Source organism: Puma concolor, chromosome A2 (genome assembly GCF_028749965.1).
Source record: "Puma concolor isolate L17-30 chromosome A2, mPumCon1.1.hap2, whole genome shotgun sequence".
Lineage (NCBI taxonomy): Eukaryota > Metazoa > Chordata > Mammalia > Carnivora > Felidae > Puma > Puma concolor.
The window spans coordinates 33,090,581-33,110,540 of record NC_141668.1 but is presented as its reverse complement, the minus strand read 5'-3'; the positions used below and the strand labels follow the sequence as shown (position 1 = coordinate 33,110,540).

The following is a 19,960-nucleotide window of genomic DNA, read 5'->3' as shown; positions in this document are numbered from 1 at the left end:
CCTTTTATGATGATAATATAACAGCAATAAGCATGTCATTTATTAAACATGAGTTAAGTGTCAGGTTGTGTGACCTACTGATTTTATCTAACCATCATATCAGTGATATATATATCATTATCCCTATTTTAAATAAATGGAAAATTGAATAAGGACATGGTTTAAGGGCCACGTTCAGACAATATCTAGATTGAAATTTTAATCCACATCCCAGATATTTAAGAAGCTATATTTATTTTACTATTCAGTGCTACTTGTCTTCATCTCTTTCCTCTCTTTTCTTCATAGTAGCAACCATAGTTAAAATTTTGTATTTATTTTTTAATCCTTTATTGATATAAATGGTGTATTTTGTTGGATGTGCTTCTTGATCTTTACTTCTGTTTGCTACCTGTTCCAGTCCATGGGACAGAATCATATGTGGTGGGATAGTTATTGGAAAGTAATTTCATGGCTTGCTCCTGTTACTCCAGGTATCTCATAGAAATAGGAGATGTTTATGTGTTTGTGTGTGTGTGTGTGTGTGTGTGTGTGTGTGTATATACACACATACATATATTATACTGACTTTTGAGAGACACAGAGACAGTGTGAGTTGGGGAGGGAGGGGCAGAGAGAGGAGAGAGAGAGAGAGAGAGAGAGAGAGAGAGAGAGAGAGAGAGAGAATCCCAAGCAGGCTCCACACTGTCAGTGCAGAGCCCAGTATGGGGCTTGAACTCATGAACCATGAGATCATGACCTGAGTCAAAGCCAAGAATTAGACTCTTAACCGACTGAGCCACCCAGCCAACCCCAGGAGATGTTTCTTAAACCTTGTTTTCCAGAAGTTAACAAAACCTTTGGGTTTCACCTGGGAAATTATTATGGTACTGTCCAGGATTGCTAATTATGGTACTGTTTAGGTTTCTGAAAAAAAAATTCCTAGTTCAAACTTTTATTGCTTCAATTTAAGCAAACAAAAAACAACCAGGTTGGGAGGTATAAATGCAAATAGAGGGGTGTGTTGAGGGCTTGTGACAATGACTAGGAGGTTTGAAGGACTTTCACCCTGTTGGGAGATCAAGCTTCCTCATAGCTTTCCCAGGTAGATAATAGGACCTTGGACAGGTGTTAGAGTGAGGTGTGGACTCCTCAGTAGCTGCACTTCATGCTTCAGCTCTCAGCCCTTAAAAAACAATTGAATTCAATCCAGGCACAAAGGCAGTAGAGTGGTCATCATTAAGGGCTCTGGATCAGTGAGCATACTATTAAGAACTTGTGTGGCAATAACAAGAGAGGATCTTCCTAATGAGTTTTACAGGGGATTCTAGAGAGTGAATAATCTCTCCCACTGCACCCTAAAAGTCCATGTCTTAAAAAGAATTTCATTCCATCTCTCCATACAGAGATTGGCTACATGGAACAGTTTCAGCATGGTTTCAGAAAATAAAGGCATATGGTATTTATTTTTTTGCACTCTGGTATATTTATTGCACAGCATTCTGTCTGACCCACTCACACAGTCTTGTGAGTTAATGTTATAGAAAAGAAGAGAGTGAGGTAAAACTTTTGCACGGTAAACTTCCTTTTAGCCTCTGTGGAAAGGGAAATACTCATAACCAGTTAATGAACAGTAGTCAACTATGGCATGGGTAACAACAAAGCACAAACAAGAAGAATAAAGCATGAACAAGGTGTAACTCTGACCAGATCACCCAGAAATTGTTGAAAATGGACGATCTAATTTCCATATTTATTCTAGAAGAGACACTATTGACTCATTAAGGTGTATGTTCATACGAGAGGCTGGTGAATAAGATAGAGGGGTGCTTGGCAGATGTATCTTAGCCTCTATTACTTTGAATATTTGATTGGTTTATTTTCTGACCTCAATGGATAATGTTCCTCTATATTTAGGGCCAGTCTGTCTTTACAATATGGAATCCTTCTGGTTTAATTTCATGCAGTTAAGCTTAGTGTCAGAGATGGCTACATAGAGACCAGATTCAAAACAGTCAATAATGTTTTCCACTTTTATTTTTTTCTACTCTGGAAACTAAAGTGTGTCTATTAAAGCATTAATGATGGACATTTGAATATACATATAGCTCATTTTGGTTTTCCATTAGCCTACCATTTAATGTGCTAGAGCCATGTGATATGCAGCTAATTAAATAATAAAAGAGAATCAGACTAAAATGTTTGACGTGAACATGTAATTTAATTTTGGCATTTGGAATTCACGTTTTTAAACTGCACTGGTTTTTAAAATTTCTATTATCCAAAATTCATGTATTAATAGGATATTAGAATTGGAAATGTATATATAGACCATTTGTCCAACCTCTCCATTTTACAGATGAGGAAATAGAAATATAATAAATATTGAGATTATTTCAGGAACATTTTAAACTGTTTTCATTGTGATTCATTCTCCACATTCCATTTCATTAAACAGAAAGTATATTAGATATTGCTGTAAATAATTTTAAATGCTATGTTCAATTTATATTAGAAAGATGTTAAATCATGTGACTTTTAATCAAAATTAGACGGGTGACAATACTTTGCATGAGTTTAGCATTTACTTCCTTTTCTTAGGAATCATAATTTTCTTGCTATACTCAACAGAATTGCCATATGGGATGGAAAGGGAGTAGAGGGATGGTAAGGGGCCTGGGCAAGAAGCTTCCAGCCCTCAGCTTCCACTCTATAAAAGTGAATGTGAGAAGTTCTATTTTCATGTGCTTTGCATATTCAGTTTCTACTGACCATTTGGTTTCAAGATACAGATCCACTGCAACAATCACTTTACAGAATTTGTGATACCTAGTTATCTACATCTCCTGCCAATGCCAAAATAAGCATTTTTATCAAATGAATATTTCCTGTACCTTTCTTATGAATTCATTCAACTTGGGTTTTAAGTCCTTTACATTCCTGCTTCACTCTGTATTTTATAATATATTCTCTGTTTTATTCTCTTCATGATTGTTTATACCCAAAAGAGTTATTTTTATAGTCCAGAGGGGGCTTTATACCCAAGACTAAAATCCTCTGTTGTTTCTTAATTTTTCCTTTTATACAGTCTTAGAAACTAATGTATAATTGATGTTACATCTTTGAAAAGTTTTTCATAATCAAAAGTGTCTGATGTATTTATGATAAACTGCTAGTGTCTCATAGGTAAGCCATTAATCTCTCTGCTTTGCTTTGCTGAAGTCGTCCTTTGCTCTATAGTTATCTTCCACTGGTCTAGTTAACACACTCAAAGATTCATTGGAAGTCACTCCTGAACCATGATTCAATACTTCTGGTAAAGATGCCCTTTCTCCTGTGCTCTCACAGATTTTGCTCTCAATGTCACCATTAGCACAGGGTCCCATGCAAAGGCACTCAAAAGACATTGATTGTAAATGTTTCAACATTTTGTTACCATAGTAAACTCAGGTTTACTGTTTTTTCCATGTCACACTCTTCATTTTTATTGTTCTTACTCTTCTGCAGTCATAATCTTGTTTTGAATTTAACAGAAATTTAAGTTAAACATTTTATATGCTGTCTTGCCCTAGTGCTTATGTTTTCCACATGACCTTTGTTTTTATGTTTATTTATTTATTTTGAGAGAGAGAGAGAGAGGGGAAGAGGAGCAGAGAGAATCTCAAGCAGGCTCTGCACTGTCAGCACAGACGCTGACACGGGGCTCGATTCCACAAACCATGAGATCATGACCTGAGCCGAAACCAAGAGTCAGACGCTTAACTGACTAAGCCATCCAGGCACCTCTCCACATATTCTTAAAGAAATGTTTCATTTGTAATGATGTAAATCTCTTTCTGATTAACTATGTCTTATAGTTTTCTAGAGTCAGTGAAAAGAACTCCATAAGTGGAATGGTATATTCTGTTGTTAGAAGCTATCTACAACTATTATTTACTAAATCTAACACTTCATAGGCTTTATATAATATTTTTCTCTGTTTATATCCTTTATATAAAATAATGACTGGAATTTATATAATCCTCTATGTTTTATAATAAAATTTCAAAACTTTATCTTACTGAAAACATACAATATTTTGTGTGTGTGTGTGTGTGTGTGTGTGTGTGTGAGAGAGAGAGAGAGAGAGAGAGCGAGCATGTGCACATGAGACAAGGGCAGAGAGACAGGGAGAGAGAGAATCCTAAGCAAGCTGTCAGAGCACATAGCCTGACACAGGACTCAATCTCATGACCGTGAGATCATAACTTGAGCCAAAATCAAGTCAGATGCTTAACCAACTGAGCCACCCGGGTGCCCCTACAATATCTTTTTGAGAGAAGTTAGATGAGTTGTATCATCTCCATTTTGAAATTTACAAAATAAAATTCAGAGAGGTAAGATAATCTTATTTTTTAAAATTTTTTTTAACGTTTATTTATTTTTGAGACAGAGAGAGACACAGCATGAACAGGGGAGGGGCAGAGAGAGAGGGAGACACAGAATCCAAAACAGGCTCCAGGCTCTGAGCTGTTAGCACAGAGCCCGACGCGGGGCTTGAACTCACTGACCGTGAGATCATGACCTGAGCCTAAGTCAGACGCTTAACTGACCAAGCCACCCAGGCGCCCCGATAATCTTATTTTTTTAAAAAAATCTGAATACTTTTCTTTGGAATCTATTACCTCTTTGTACGTTTTTGTCCTATAAGATGAATACTGAACATCTTTATGTGTAAATATCTCATATTTAATCACCAATATGGGGGAGAATTAATGTCAACACAATGCTGACAGTTTAGAAATTTAAGAATTCTAAATCAACTAACTATTTGGAGAAATGAATCTACATTTATGACAAAACTTTTTTTTAAATAATTTTTTTGACATTTTAAAAGTTTATCTATTTTTGAGATAGAAAGACAGTGTGTGGGGAAGGGGCAAAGAGAGGGAGAGAGAGAATCCCAAGCAGGCTCCGCACTGTCAGCATGAGCCCAAACCCAACGTGGGGCTCAATTTCACAAACTGTGAGATCATGACCTGAGCTGAAATCAAGAGTCTGACGCTCAACTGACTGAGCCACCCAGATGCCCCTATGACAAACACTTCTGAAGAAAGAAGTAAAAATAATAAATCAAGGTAGCCTCTCCTTACTCTGTTTTCACAGAAAGAAAAAATGGAAGCAGGACAATAAGAGGGGTCTTTTCCTGAAAAAAAATGTAGCCGATTGGTCCTCAGAGAAAGCATCACAAATACTGTAAAGGCATTCAGAGTTGTGCCCTCAGAATGGTGTGAAGCATTGGAATAGGCTTCTATCAGGGACAATTGAGTCTCATGCTATGGATTCATGTTATGATCACACGGTTACACTAAAAACCCTTTAGTTTGACATTTTGCCATTGGAAAGGCATTATGCCATTGCCAAAGACATTATGCCATTGCCATAATACTGGGGTTAAAAGCCCTATGCCTGAGCTCTAGCCTAGAGCCAGTACATATTGCATACTTGATAAATACCTATGCCCATGCCTTCTATTAGCTGTGTCTTGGGATTCTGAATTATAAATGGAATAAATGTTTATACAGAAGTTTTTGTTTGTTTTTGTTCTTGGAATCAAAAGATACCAAAGGACTTGAAATGGTTTTCACATACATATACACACATATAAAAGTACAAATTGATAAATGATATTTAATGATCTCTGAAGTAATTTTTAACAAGAAGCTACACATGTACTAGCATTTAGTAAGTAAGTTGCAGTAGGTGGAGTTTTGCTGTTTTATTCCCATTCATTGCCCTCCATTCTGCTGATGTGTTCAACAGATTCTGTGCCCTCTTACTCAGCAAATACTCCCAGAAGGGCCGCAGCCTTTCTGCTAATACTAAAATTTGTCTTTAACTTATAGATAAATAGTATAAATATGAGTCAGTGAAATCATAGTGTGTTGTCTTCATTCACGTTAGGGTAAATATGATGAATATAGCCTACTTTATTCTTCTAAGTACATTTAAAATAATCTTTTTCATCACCCAAATGAATCAAGTATACGGGAGAGGTCAGTTGTTAAAACACTGTTTAGGGCATTTGTATATCAGTTAAATCACTGTATATCCAGGGTTCAGTTCTCAGCTTTGTCATTTTAAAAACATGCTTCCCTTCTTCTATTTCAAAGTATGCTGGTCTTGGGAAATCTATGAACCTTTACACTAAAATGTCACTTTATATATTTACCATGAAATTGGATTTGGTGAGAGAATATGTACATGTCATTTAAACACAGCACTCACTTTCATGACTAGGTCTACTGAATTACAATGTTACAGATCAGAAGATTTCCTGCATAAACATACATTCAAATAAAGGAAGCAGACATCTTTCTAATCCTATTATTTGTTTCCAATAATATGGCTGGATAAGTATATGGATGGACAGAGCCCACTGGCAAATTAACTAAAATGCTGGATAAAATATTTATTATATACTGACATTGGTAACAAAAATAACTGATATGACACTACAACAATGACATTGTTGACAAACTGATTAATGACTACACAACTAAACTTGAAAGGGTCTGAATCATTTAGCCCAAAAGTGAAAGGAAGTTGATAAAGCTTGTTGAAAATTTGACAACAGTCCTAAAAATTTATACATTACCAATAGTAAACCCCACAAAGCCTGGATTTCCCCCTGGTAAAGCATTAAAAGAAAGTTAGGGATGTTTGGCTACTCATTGTAATGTTTATATGACTTATAATATCACTTCATAAAACTATGTTCTTAATAATACTATCATTGATATATTATTACAATATACCAAAGAGACCATGCTTCCAGTAAATAAGGAAGTATCCATGATGAAACTTTAATTACTCAAGATTCTCACGACATGCACATGAATTTAAAATGTCTCTCCCTCTTTTTTGTCCCAGTATATTCAAAGTTCCAAATAACAATACCTAGCATTCTGAAAAGATGTATTAGCCAACCAAAAAAATTGCAAAGGAGGTTGCCAAGACCTTATGAAATCTTTACTTGATCTCCCAAATCCAGTTAAACAAGTCAGGAGAGGCCATAATGGCATTGGATTTTAGAGAGACCTCTATAAGGAAAATTGACAATGTGTTTAGAGTTCTACCTAGCCCAACCCCTACCATGGGGGAAGTGGTGGTGATACCTTTCATCCACTTCAGTTCTAGTTAAAGGGACTTCATGTTTCCCCTGGAACTTGGATAACACAGTAGAGGGGTAGTCAACCCTCAACTGAAAAATTTAAAGGATAAAAATCTTGCTGAAGAGATCTGAGTCAGCTGAATAATAGGGTGGTTCAGTCAACGAAAGTTGTCCAACAGAATATGTTTGACATAGATCAGATGGTAGAGGATCATTTTCAGTCATGCTTTAGATAGAGAGGGAATAGGGGATGCTAAGCAAGCTTCCTGAGGAGATGAATTTGCCAATGTCAAGAGAATTGGAGATGGAAAATTCTCTGTGACTGGAGAGTCTCCAAAATACCCACCTGCAATGGATCCTAGGGTGTTAGGCCTGATGGCAAGTGATACTGTCTCAGAACTAGGCTCCTCAATAGCAATGGAAATAAAAGAATACTGATGTAATAGAGGGCAAAAGGCAGCATTTAATAGTCAGAAGCAAGATGTATGCAATGATCCTAATGAGTGATAAGTTTGGAATGGCAGTCAGGGTTCTGTCTGTCCTGTTGAGAGCAAGAGAGATAGTTAAAAGATCAGTGGCCTGAAGGGAAAGATGGATATATAGCCAATAAAGATCTGGCTTAATTTATACAAACAAATCAAGAATAAATGATCAGCAAATGGAAAACAATGCTGTAATAAACAGTCATGCTCTCTTATCAGTCAGCTTGCAGACATGAATCAGTTCTTATAATTGGAACTCAGTGAATGAAGGAGATCAAATCCCAAAGAGAAATGGTTCTGCAACCATGGAAACTGTCCACAGGAATGCTTACCTCGCCCTTTCCCAAAGAGATCTATTTACACAGGTAAAACTGCATACTGGGGAAGTGAGGAATTTAGCTTTTTGTACACTGATGGACACAGGGTCAAAATTTTCATTAATACCCATCATGGCTCATAGCTGAGTCCTTTGATGGGAAGTGCCCTAGGTTGCAGGGAACTGCTTCATCCAGAGCCATGCTCCCTATGCTGGGACAGGCCACATTGAATGGCTGGTCCACTTGGAGGATGTAGGGAGGCAAAAATCTAGACTGCTTGCTAGATAGCTCAGGTCTCTTGCTACTGCAACAGATCTCAACCTCTCTGCCTAATCCTGCTTCCTTTATTTCCTTGTGAAACATTTATTTCCTTTGTGAAAATAAATTTCCATCCAGGAGTCTTTTCCCTGGGGATTTTACCTAAAACACACACACACACACACACACACACACACACACACACACACACACACACAGCCAAAGCACTTTGTGAAAGAGCATGCTACTTTATTTTATTTTTAATTTTTTTTTCAACGTTTATTTATTTTTGGGACAGAGAGAGACAGAGCATGAACGGGGGAGGAGCAGAGAGAGAGGGAGTCACAGAATCGGAAACAGGCTCCAGGCTCTGAGCCATCAGCCCAGAGCCTGACGCGGGGCTCGAACTCACGGACCGCAAGATCGTGACCTGGCTGAAGTCGGACGCTTAACCGACTGCGCCACTGAGGCGCCCCAAGAGCATGCTACTTTAAATACCTGCCAAGCTCAGAGTGTCTACAGCTACTTACTCCCATCAGATGTCTGTTCTCCTTCTTATCATTTACCTCCTCTATCTTCCACTTCTATAAACCTAGAATTAGCAAAATGGGGTAGTAAAGTTGAGGAACCAGGTGGGAAAATAGAAAAAAGAGCCTGCTGATTCCATTCTTTCCCACTTTGGCAACCAGTCTAAAGCAGACAAGAGTTGGGAAAAAGGGAGTTTTTACCTTTAAGTGAACTTGGATAACTCAAATGTTAGCACTGGAATAAATATATAAATTACTAAGCTGATACTATTTGTGGGCCAAATTGACCAGAAGACTTTTCAGTATCTAAGAGTGAATACATAAGCCACGTATTCTGCCTTAGTCTCACAACAGAGGAAGGAAACAGACTCTCAGAGCAAGAAAAATGATGACAGTGTTTTCTGTTGCACCAGCATCCAGCTTGTTCCATGTAGGGATGTACATGGCTCCCATGGAAACAGCCCAAAGTAATGTAGAATGTGCAATGGACTTATTTCCTTCCTAAGACATTGATTCTTGCAAGCTTTACTTCCTCCAGGTCCAGTTAGTAAGAATGGTAAGTTGAAATGTTTTTCAAAGTTCTTGATTAATGAAAGAAAACCTGCCACTTTCATAGTTGGAGAGAGAGAGAGAGAGAGAAACTGAAATAGTGAAGGAGAGCAGAAATGAATTTTAAATCAAAATGTGGAAAGGAGGAACAGGTGTTGGAGGCAATGCTGCTGAAAATGAAACTAGCTCACAGATTTTAATGATTTTTACTGTGAAAAACCTTCCCAGAAAGCTCTTTGTTTCTTGTATAATGTCATATTGTTCAGGTTTGGAAAACTTTGTCTTGGCAATTTGCATGGCTTATTTTTAAGACCTACAGAAAATGTATAAAATATTTATTGAAAACCCATAAGGCAAGGCACTAGTGAGGTGCTGCTGTTAAGCACCTCAGAAGTGTAGGTTTCATCAGGGCTTGCAGAGCATAACAGCATAACAGCACAATGGCCTCATACTTCTGACCCTTAGATTATAGCTCTAAAAGGCGCATGGAATTAAAATTAATGACAGACATTTGTAGGGCATTGTATGACTCTTATACACAAGCTAATTCACTTTCATTTACTTTTTGGGTTTATAACACTAGAGTTAAATATCATTTATCAATTCAGAGAAGATTAGCCACATTATTTATTGTAGATTCCCTATACTAAATTTTTAAGCTCTGAAAATGTATATTTTTTTTCTCATTTTACCAATTTTACCTCCTTCCTGCCCTTGCTAAAATGGTACTTAGCTCCTACAGATACAAAAGTCTAGAAAAATTAAATGGGAATTATCTCAGTGTTAATACAAGTCCTATTCTAATACTTAAATAAAAAGAGGAGATTTAATAATAGGATATTTGAACCAAATACTCATTTCAAACATCTACATTCTCCTTGTACTTTATTCAGGAAAAACACCCTTATTTTCAAGGAAAAAAAATTCTTCCCAGAAACTTAACTGGGAACATGAGAAAAAAATTCACTGATACATGAGAAAAAAATTGAGAGAAAAATATATGAAATCTATATCAAAGCAAATGGGGGGGGGGGGGCTGATTTACTAAATATTCTTGCAACCAATCCCCTTGCTCTTTAGTTTATTCACCCAAGACCTTGAAATCCTTTCAGAAAAGTAAACTGCCAATGGATTCCTTGCTGATTTTGGTAACCAATGTATTCTATCCTTAATTCAAAGAGTGACCAAAAAGATCTAAATAAGAGAATCATAGATCTCCTATGCCTAACTCTGTGTTAATTCATTACGTTGGCTTTAAAAAAAGGAGGTTGAAAAGTTAAAGAAAATAAATACTGCAGGTGTTGAATGAAAAGCACTCCCCTTTGTGACTCACAATTTGGCTCCAATCCCCAGGGTGTTACAAATGAACTTAGTTGAAAGTTTTGTATTTAATCCCCATATCTTCACTGGAGGAGCAGTAGGGGAGGATAAAGGCAATGCATTTCTTCTGGAGAAATTGCATCATACTGCACACTCTTCCACTAAATCTACCAAATCTCATTTTCTTGATCATTAAGGCATGAGGCCAGGCCCATCTGTTTAGTTAGGCATTTCTGTGATTGTGAGCAAATTGTTTAAGGATGAGTTTATTTGCTAAGTTCTTTCCATTTAGTCATTGATTATCATGGTAAGTGCACAATTCTCATGTGTGTGTACTTAAAGATAACTACATTCAGAGTTTAAATGATGGGCAACTGAAAATATGTTTAAGAAAAGTTAATACAGTTTACATTAATAACATTAACATATGAGTTCAGAAGCCTGCAGACATCAGGCTTCACCAAACAATATAAATTACTTCTTAATGCCAAGGAAGGAAATTGGAAATGAGGAAATCATTTGAGTCTTACTAGCTTTACCAAAACAAAATATTTTGCATCCTCATAGATACTAAGCTTCTTAGGTTTTAAAAGTTTTATAATGTACTGTCACAGAGTTTTCTCCTGATGCAGTCATTTTACCTTTTGAAAAATTAAGGCTAATATACCAAAATAATCCTACAGCTGGTAACAGCTTCCACTTTAGTGATGGTGACTTTCACTTCACAAAGAAATTTAAAATTATACACTTGGAAAATTTCTCCATGCACTTCTAAATGTAAAATTATATTTGTTTTTTTTTTTTTAATATTGGCAAATAGAGCATTTCAAGGCAATAAAATTCTTTCCTGGAGTATTAAAAATGTAGCTGTATTTTTGGTTCAAAGTGAACTTAGAATATGTAAAATACCTCAAAAATTTTTTTCAAAAAATTAATGTCTTTACATTATATTTATTTATTACATTACATTTATTACATTATCATTTTATTAATTTCATAAATGTATCTACACATTTACATCTACTTATTTAAATATAAATATGGCATCACTTCATAATGGAGTTCTCAACTAGCTATTTCTCAATGCTTAAGTGACCTAAGGAAATTTTTATCATATTTTCCGGCATGATTCCCACCTGAAAAGTAGAAGGACTAGGCTAAAAGCTTTTAAGGCCCTTTACGGAGTAAAATGTTTGAGTTAAAAGATCCCTCCATACAGTTGTTAGTCAGCCAATTAAAGGCAAGCTTACTTAAAAAAAAATTTTTTTTAACGTTTATTCATTTTTTGAGACAGAGAGAGACAGAGCATGAATGGGGGAAGGTCAGAGAGAGAGGGAGACACAGAATCCGAAACAGGCTCCAGGCTCTGAGCTATCACCACAGAGCCCAACACGGGGCTCGAACTTACAGACCGTGAGATCATGACCTGAGCCGAAGTCAGACACCCAACCGACTGAGCCACCCAGGCACCCCAAGGAACCTTAGATACACTATCTGAATGATTTCAAATGATCTGATTTGTCCAATCCTTCACTTTTCAAATAGTATGAGGAGGTATTACAGATGCATGTTTCTAATATTTTTAATATTTCTAATATTCTAATATTTCAGTCTTCTACTGACTGCTTTGGTATCATGTAGACATATTTCCATACTTCCCAATTGTTTTTCTTATTCTTTTCTCATCTCAGGTAGTGGACAAAATTAAAATAAAAGTGTAAGAGCAGTTTTATACCTGGGATCCCCTACAATCTACAAATCTAATCAATACATTTGTCCATTGGAAAGAAAACTTTCCAAGGCAAGAAATGTAGAACTTTCACAGAGATTTAGAATGTCTTGTCAGAGTGTCAAAGACTTCATCATTGGGAGTAGAAAAAATAAAAACTTTTCATAGATCCTAATCGAATTAAAAAATTGTGATTGCTGTAAACAAAAGTAATACAAGTCTGCCTGGCAAGCAGAGCGACAGTTTGTAATCTAAAACATGTCACCCTTATATTTGAGTCTAATTTAATTTTCTACTTACCAGCAGGATATCATGAAACTGTTGATTTTAAGAGTATGTCACATAAATCTAATCTCATATTTCTTTGCTTCTCTTTCTTTTTTTTTTCTTACTGATTCTCTCAACCTAGCAGGAGACTTTAAAACTCCTTCCTGGTTCTATAACCCCATAACATGTTCCATAAATTACAAAACTGCTTGTACAGTCAAACTTTGTGTACATACAACTTCCTAGATTTTTCATATATTAGTGTTAACGAATGAAGACCACCATAGAATTAAATGTAGAGCTCTAAACGAAGGTTAAAATTATTCTAACACACATCATTCCTTAACCCAAATTTATGCTTCAGTAAATCTGAAATTATAAATTTTCAATAACTTTTATCCTGTTTTTTCATTACTTCCCATTTCTTATTACATTCACAAGAATGAGAATATTTCAATATCAACATATTTTTTAAAAAATATAGAGATGGGGCACCTGGGTGTCTCAATTAAGGGTCTGACTCTTGGTTTTGGCTCAAGTCATGAGCTCATGGTTCGTGAGTTCGAGCCCCACATCAAGTTCCATGCTGATAGCAAGGAGCCTGCTTGGAATTCTCTCTCTCCCCTCGTCTCTCATCCCCTACCCCACTCACTCTTTCTGTCTCTTTCAAAATAAATAAACTTAAAAAATTTAAAAAAAAGTATATAGATAGTGTCACACAGGGGACACATTGATTTGTTGACATTACTCTTTGTTTTATATAAGTGGACCAGTAAGCAAGCAATAGTGTACTATTACACAATTACAAATCTTCTCTAGTCAAAGTTTCTCAACAATGAAATTGTCAAACAAGAAAGCACTACCCATCTGGCCACTGGTGAAGAATCTATTTATGTTAAATTTGATTCTTTAGCATAAAGAATATATGTTTTCACTTTCATTATAAATCACAAGGACACTTGAGAAACTTGTGGAACTCCATATACAGTACAATTAAATATAATCACATGAAGAATCCTTCAAAACTAAGTTCAAGACAGGGTTATAGTGAACATTAAGGTGAATAAATCATAGTATTTAATTTCATTTAGTTACAATCTTTTCTTTAAAAATAATAGCAAAGAGAAGTTGACATGGGTATACTTTACTAAATTGATATTACCAGTTTTGAGTTTGCTACACTATCTTCATTAGAGTGGCTTATTATATTAGTTCAATAGGGCTGCTATGACAAATACCACAGTCTGGATGAATTAAACAACAGAAATCTATTTCTTACCATTCTGGAGGCTGGAAGTTTGAGATCAAGGTGTTGACAGGTTTGGTTTCTCCAGAGGCACCTCTCCTTGGCTTGTAGATAGCACCTTCTTGCTGTGACCTCACAGGGCTTTTTTCTCTGTGTGGCTGTGCATCCCTGGTGTTGCATCCTTTTTCTGTAAAGACACCAGTTATATTGGATTAGGGCCTCATGCTTATGATCTCAATTACCTCTCTGAAGGTCCTAGCTCCAAAAATAGTCATAGTGGGGGCTAGGGTTTTAACATACGAATTTGGAGGTAACACACTTTATTTATTTAAAAAATTTTTTTTGATGTTTATTTATTTTTGAGAGAGAGACAAGACAGAGACAGAGCAAGAGTGGGGGAGGGGCATAGAGAGGAAGAAACAGAATCTGAAGCAGACTGTAGGCTCTGAGCTGTCAGAACGGACTGAGCCACCCAGGCCCCGCTGGAGGTAACATACTTTAGACCTGAACACTTATTAGATGCTTCTTTAAAATACGATGTAGTTCAAACACTTTTTTTTTAATAGGCAAATTTATTTATTTATTTATTTATTTATTTATTTATTTATTTATTTACAGAGAGGGTGCAAATGAGCAAGGGGCAGAAAAGGGTGGGGGAGAGAGACAGAGACACAGAGAGAGAGAGAGAGAGAGAGAGAGAGAGAGAGAGAGAGAGGGAAGCAGGGCTCACCCAAAGCGGGGCTTGTGCTCATCTGAAGTGGGGCTCAAGCTCACCTCAAGTGGGACTTGAACTCAGGAACTATGAGATCATGACCTGAGCCCAAGTCAGATGCTTAACAACTGAGCCGCTCAGGAGCCCTGGAGTTCAAAAACTTGTACAGGAGGGTCCTATATGATGTACTGAAATGCAAATATTGTCAATACAGAGTAACTCCAGATGATTACATTTTGGTTTTTTATGCTTTGTGTGGATGAAAAGATCACAGTCAGTTTTGTAGCCCTGAAATTTCTATCAGGCTTTCTTTTAACTCCATGGTATCTTATCAATCTCAGAACTAACATAATACAGACATTCACTGCTGTGAAGAGGTTAAGGAGTCTCTCTGTGCATGGCCACTGTGGAACTCACATGCATATTTCACTATACTGCATTTTATATGTAAATGTATGCCCAGTAATGCATATTTTAGATAAAACATCTTTTAAGAGATTCATAATTACCATTTCACTGACATTTTCTTGCCACTCTTGAATAAATGACTGTTACATGACATTTGTGCCATGATTATGTGATATCTTTTATTTTATTTATTTATTTATATAAAATGTTTATTTATTTATTTGGGGAGGAAAGTACACACAAGCAGGGGAGGGGTGGAAAAAGAGGGAGACTGAGAATCCCAAGCAAGCCCTGTGTGCCAGTGCAGGGCAGAGCCCCACATGGGGCTCCATCTCAGAAACCGTGAAATGATGATGTAAGCCAAGATCAAAAGTCAGCTGATCAACCGACTGAGCCAACCAGGTGCCCTGTTTGTGATATTTATAAACATTCACACACTACATAATATTTTTATTCAGATTCTTAAGTTGAGGAGTCAACGCTTCCAGATGATGGAAATAATTTCTAGTATAATAATTGAAAATGAATTCATTTCTGCTTTTAAAAGATTAACTTCAAAGGTGTAATAAATAAAAAAATAAGTTAGAAGTTCTCTTAATTAGCCACTGCTTAAATACCTAAATTACATGATGATCTTCATTCCTTATGAAGACATACTCACTGATATTCAGAATGCAGAGAACTTCTGGGTAATCTTGTCTATATGCTCTCATTAGTGAGTTTCTAAAATTCATTTGTGCTGGTCGCTAAAACCTTTATTCCAGTTGTACCTCTTGTTGTAATTATATAATTTAATTAAATATTACTGAGAGGTAAATATGAATTTTTCTATGATTATCTATGGTTTTCTATGATTACTGAGTTGAGTAGTTTAGAAATACACCAAAAAAGTGAATTTCTAAAACTTGCTATTAAATTGATACTAATGCAACTTTATAAATTTGGAAAAATCATAAAAATCTACATTTATCTTACTACTTTTGCTTCATACTGTTGGCCTCTAAAGTAGCTGAAAATAGGACATGTGAATGGAATAATTAGTGGAATAATTAGTAGGATAATTAGAAGAATAATTAGAAAATTCAAGGTTGACCCAACATATAAAGAAGAAATAACACTATTTTTTAATAAATTCTTGAAGAAAATGTAGAGAGAGAAAATACATTTTCAAACTCGTTTTATGAAGCCAGTATTATGTTGATATTAATAACCACATTAAAATATGGTGAATGCTGGTACTCATCAGTTATAATTACACACAAGAGAAAGCATAAATAATTGAAGTTAATGGAAAGAGATTACAAATAAAATCTAGATTAGAGTGACAGAATATTTTGTTTTATAATACCATGTTTTCAACAAATAAATATACATAATTTTTAATCTGAGATTGTTATAATTAGCCAATTCTTTTCCTTATCCATGTATCTCAGTTAAATGACTATCTCTATAATAATCTTGTTAAATTAATCTTAATGCAGGATATTTGATCTTTTTTTTAAATTTTTTTAAAGTTTATTTATGTTTGAGAGACAGAGACAGAATGCGAGTGGGTTAGGGGCAGAGAGAGAGGGAGACACAGAATCCGAAGCAGACTCCAGGCTCCAAGCTGTCAGCACAGAGGGCTTGAACTCACGAGCTGTGAGATCATGACCTGAGCTGAAGTCGGACGCTCAACTGACTGAGCCACCAAGGCGCCCCAGGATATTTGATCTTTAAACTATATAATTACTAAATATTAATGATATTTATATTTTCAGAAGCCCTCACGGGTTTTTACAAAAATCTCTAAAATTATTAATTACAAAGAGGCTACAGACCATATGAACACCAATTTTCATGATTCCACTATTTTCACATCTATTTCTGAACATAAAATTGAGTTCATAGAGTTCTATTATAAATAGGTAGTGATCATGACTAAACTCATTCTGTTAATATTTGGTGAATGTTTTCTTTTATCTAATATGCTTCTTGAGAGACAGTGTAACCAAACATCCGATTAAGGGACAATTATTAATTATATTGTTAATGAAGATGCATAACTAGCACATTAAGAATTGCCTGATTGCCTTCATGCATTCTACATTTTAGTGTTTTACATTAATAGTTGTTTTACTCATTCTGATCTCTTCTAACATAGAATTAAGCATATTTTGCGGATACTTCACACAGTCTTATAAGCTGTGTTATAAGAGTCGCTGAACACGTTGTATTTTATTAGTTCCAGACTTCATATTTAGGCAGATTTATGTTGCACTGGATTCAAACGTAGGCAATTATTATTATTAATCTTGAGCAAAAAATGTTAAGATAGCCCTATACAAGAGACATACTTAAAATGTATTAGTTTTCTGTATAAACTACATTGGCAAAATTATAGTAGGGCTTCTAGAGCCTTACTCTCATAATATGTGTATTATGAGAAAAAGTTTTTATTTTAGGCTTCTTTACTCTTTCTTCTGGAGAATCACAGTAAATATTGCCTATAGTCAGTTTTGTCATAAAAAGAAGTAACTATTTCATTGTTAAAAAACATGAATATAGTTGAAAAGTGAATTTGCTTCTATGCATTGCTAAGGAAAATGTTCAAATGGTTTTTAAAAATTTTTGTATTTGTAATATTTTAAATGTACTTAAACATATTCCATTTTTATTTATAGGATTCAGATATATAAATCAATTCAAATGTGCTGCATTTTTTTTCAAAGGTAAAAATTGGCTATCTTCCAAGTGCTTCATATTCACAAACATGTTCAGGGAAAAACTTACAAAGGGCAATGAATGAGAATGTAATTCAAACCTATAGGGATTTTTCAAGTAAAAATGTAGTTGCTATAAAACATTGATGAAGAATTCAATGAAAATAGTATTTAAATTACTAAACACAAATTATGTTGTTCAAGAAATAAATCTTTGAATCACAATGAAGAGCACTCTATACAAAGCAAATATATATACCTGTGTATGTGTGTGTGTGTGTGTGTATGCATGTGTGTTTACTTCATCAGAACAAAATAACTTACAAATACAACAGATACTTAAAGTGGAACAGGTTTGCTATAAATGTGTCAAAGTTAAACAAATTACTATAACTGAATGTTTTATAGCAAGCCAGTTTTTAGTGAGACCCCAGAGCTTTGTGAACTGGCAGGTTGGGATGTGGGTGGACTCATAAAACTTCAATTCTCTTGGAGCTATTGGCTATACGTGTAATGTTGATAAAAATTAAGACTGCATCAGTGATGGGCTTCCAGTGTGATACGCATCACCCAAAACAGGCTTTTTGTGGCCTCTGATAATTTGGTTCTGCCACCGGGTTCTTGAGAAGACTGCCGAAGTGAGCACCAGATCTGCAGAAATGGCCACCATTTCTCATGTTCCAAATAAGATTTTAGCCTTAAGCTTGCAGCTTTGAAGGAATAATATCTTATGGATTAAAAAGGAATGTTCATCATTTTCCAGAAGGTAACCTAAAAAACAGGTCTATCCACAGAAAATTAGAAGTATGAATATTATGTAACCAATCTCTTGCTTAGATAATTAAAGTAACATCTTTAGGTAAACTATTATTTCCCACTCAAAAGGAGATAAATGAATTCAATGGCTAGAAATTCAATTTATCTTTTAATTACACCTCACAATTACATCCATGTACTGTACAATTTTCTTTATTTGTACAGTAAATGCTTTTCATCCTGCAGCCCACCTGCATTCAACACAGAGTAAGTCTTTATAGCAATTCTGTAGCTGTACTCTAAATCCAAATAAAGCATGTAATTACAATAAAAAAACTTTATAATTGCTTGGGTTTTAACAATACATTAAATTGAAAAGACAGCTTACCCTGAGAAATGCAGTCATCTCTGGCGAAAGGGGGAAGTTTTTATAAAAAGTAATCCACTTTCAGTGAAGCAACTAATTATTGACGCTACAGCTGGACACTTGTGTTTCCAACAGCCAATTTCATAGACTTTCTGTCGAGTAAAATCCAATTTTAAAATTTATAATGCAGTTGAGTTTTGCCAGAAGAAAAAAAAGCTGGAGTTAGACACAGTTGGAAGGGACTTAGGGAACACTAGTGGAATCTCTACTTTTAACCAATAAGAAAATCAATATCCACAAAGGTCAAAGGAGTTTCTCAAGTTCATACAATTAATTATTTACAAAATGAGGATAAACTCCAAGCTACTGATTCTCAAAGTTTTGTTTTAGCAGAAAGAGACTCACTATAAGGAGTAAACATCATATATAAGTAAATTTTGCACTATGTAAGAATGTGATAAGAGTTATGCAAAAAGAAACAGAAGTAAACAGAAAAAAATATTGGAATCGTCAAAGTTGAGGGAAAGTGAAGTAACATATTGCAGTACCAGGTAGAACAGTCATCATTTTCATCATTAAGAAGGTGAGATTTGAGCAAAGACTTGAGAGAGATGTGAGTTGGCAATGCATATATCTGGTGGAAAAGTGCTCCAGTTAGAACTGATAAACAAAAGGTGCTAATAAAATCTTGGTTTGCGAGAATTCATTCCAGAAACATGCATATAATCCAAAGCACTCATATATCAAAACAAATTTCAAGAATCATTGGCTCAGTTGTGATCATGTGATGACGCATCATGTACTGTTTGTATTTCAAGATATCGCTCGTTTGTCAAGTTAAAATTTATTACAAATGTTTGTTTGTCTTGTGGAACACTAGCAGAACAAGTTACTCGCAATCCAAGGTTTTACTATCTCAGTGGGAGGGGAAACATCTCGTTTATGCAAGTACTCCATACATAGCTGATATATAACTGATGGGGAGACAAGGATATCATACAGAATTCTCTTCCTCCTGGAAGAGAAATGGGAACCATTGAAGAATTCTAAATAACAAAATTATTGGACTTACTTTCAAAGTAAACTTTTTATGCTGCTTTTCAAAAAGGTGATATATGGGCAAGAGCAGAAACAATGAGACTTGTTAGGAGTAATAGAGTGATATATAGTGGTAGTTCAGATCAGAGT

The 19,960-nt window shown here is 35.3% G+C and overlaps 1 long non-coding RNA gene across 1 annotated transcript in view; it reads right to left on the bottom strand.

The window, feature by feature from the left end:
- Window positions 1-18,995, bottom strand: part of LOC147583092 (uncharacterized) — a 191,177-nt gene extending 172,182 nt beyond the window's left edge. Inside the window, exons 1-2 of the long non-coding RNA XR_015242816.1 lie at window positions 18,794-18,995; window positions 13,861-14,014 (exon numbers count right to left, since the gene is read on the bottom strand). This is a non-coding gene — a long non-coding RNA (uncharacterized LOC147583092). The remainder of the gene's footprint in view (window positions 1-13,860; window positions 14,015-18,793) is intronic.
- Between the last annotated feature and the right edge of the window lie 965 nt (window positions 18,996-19,960).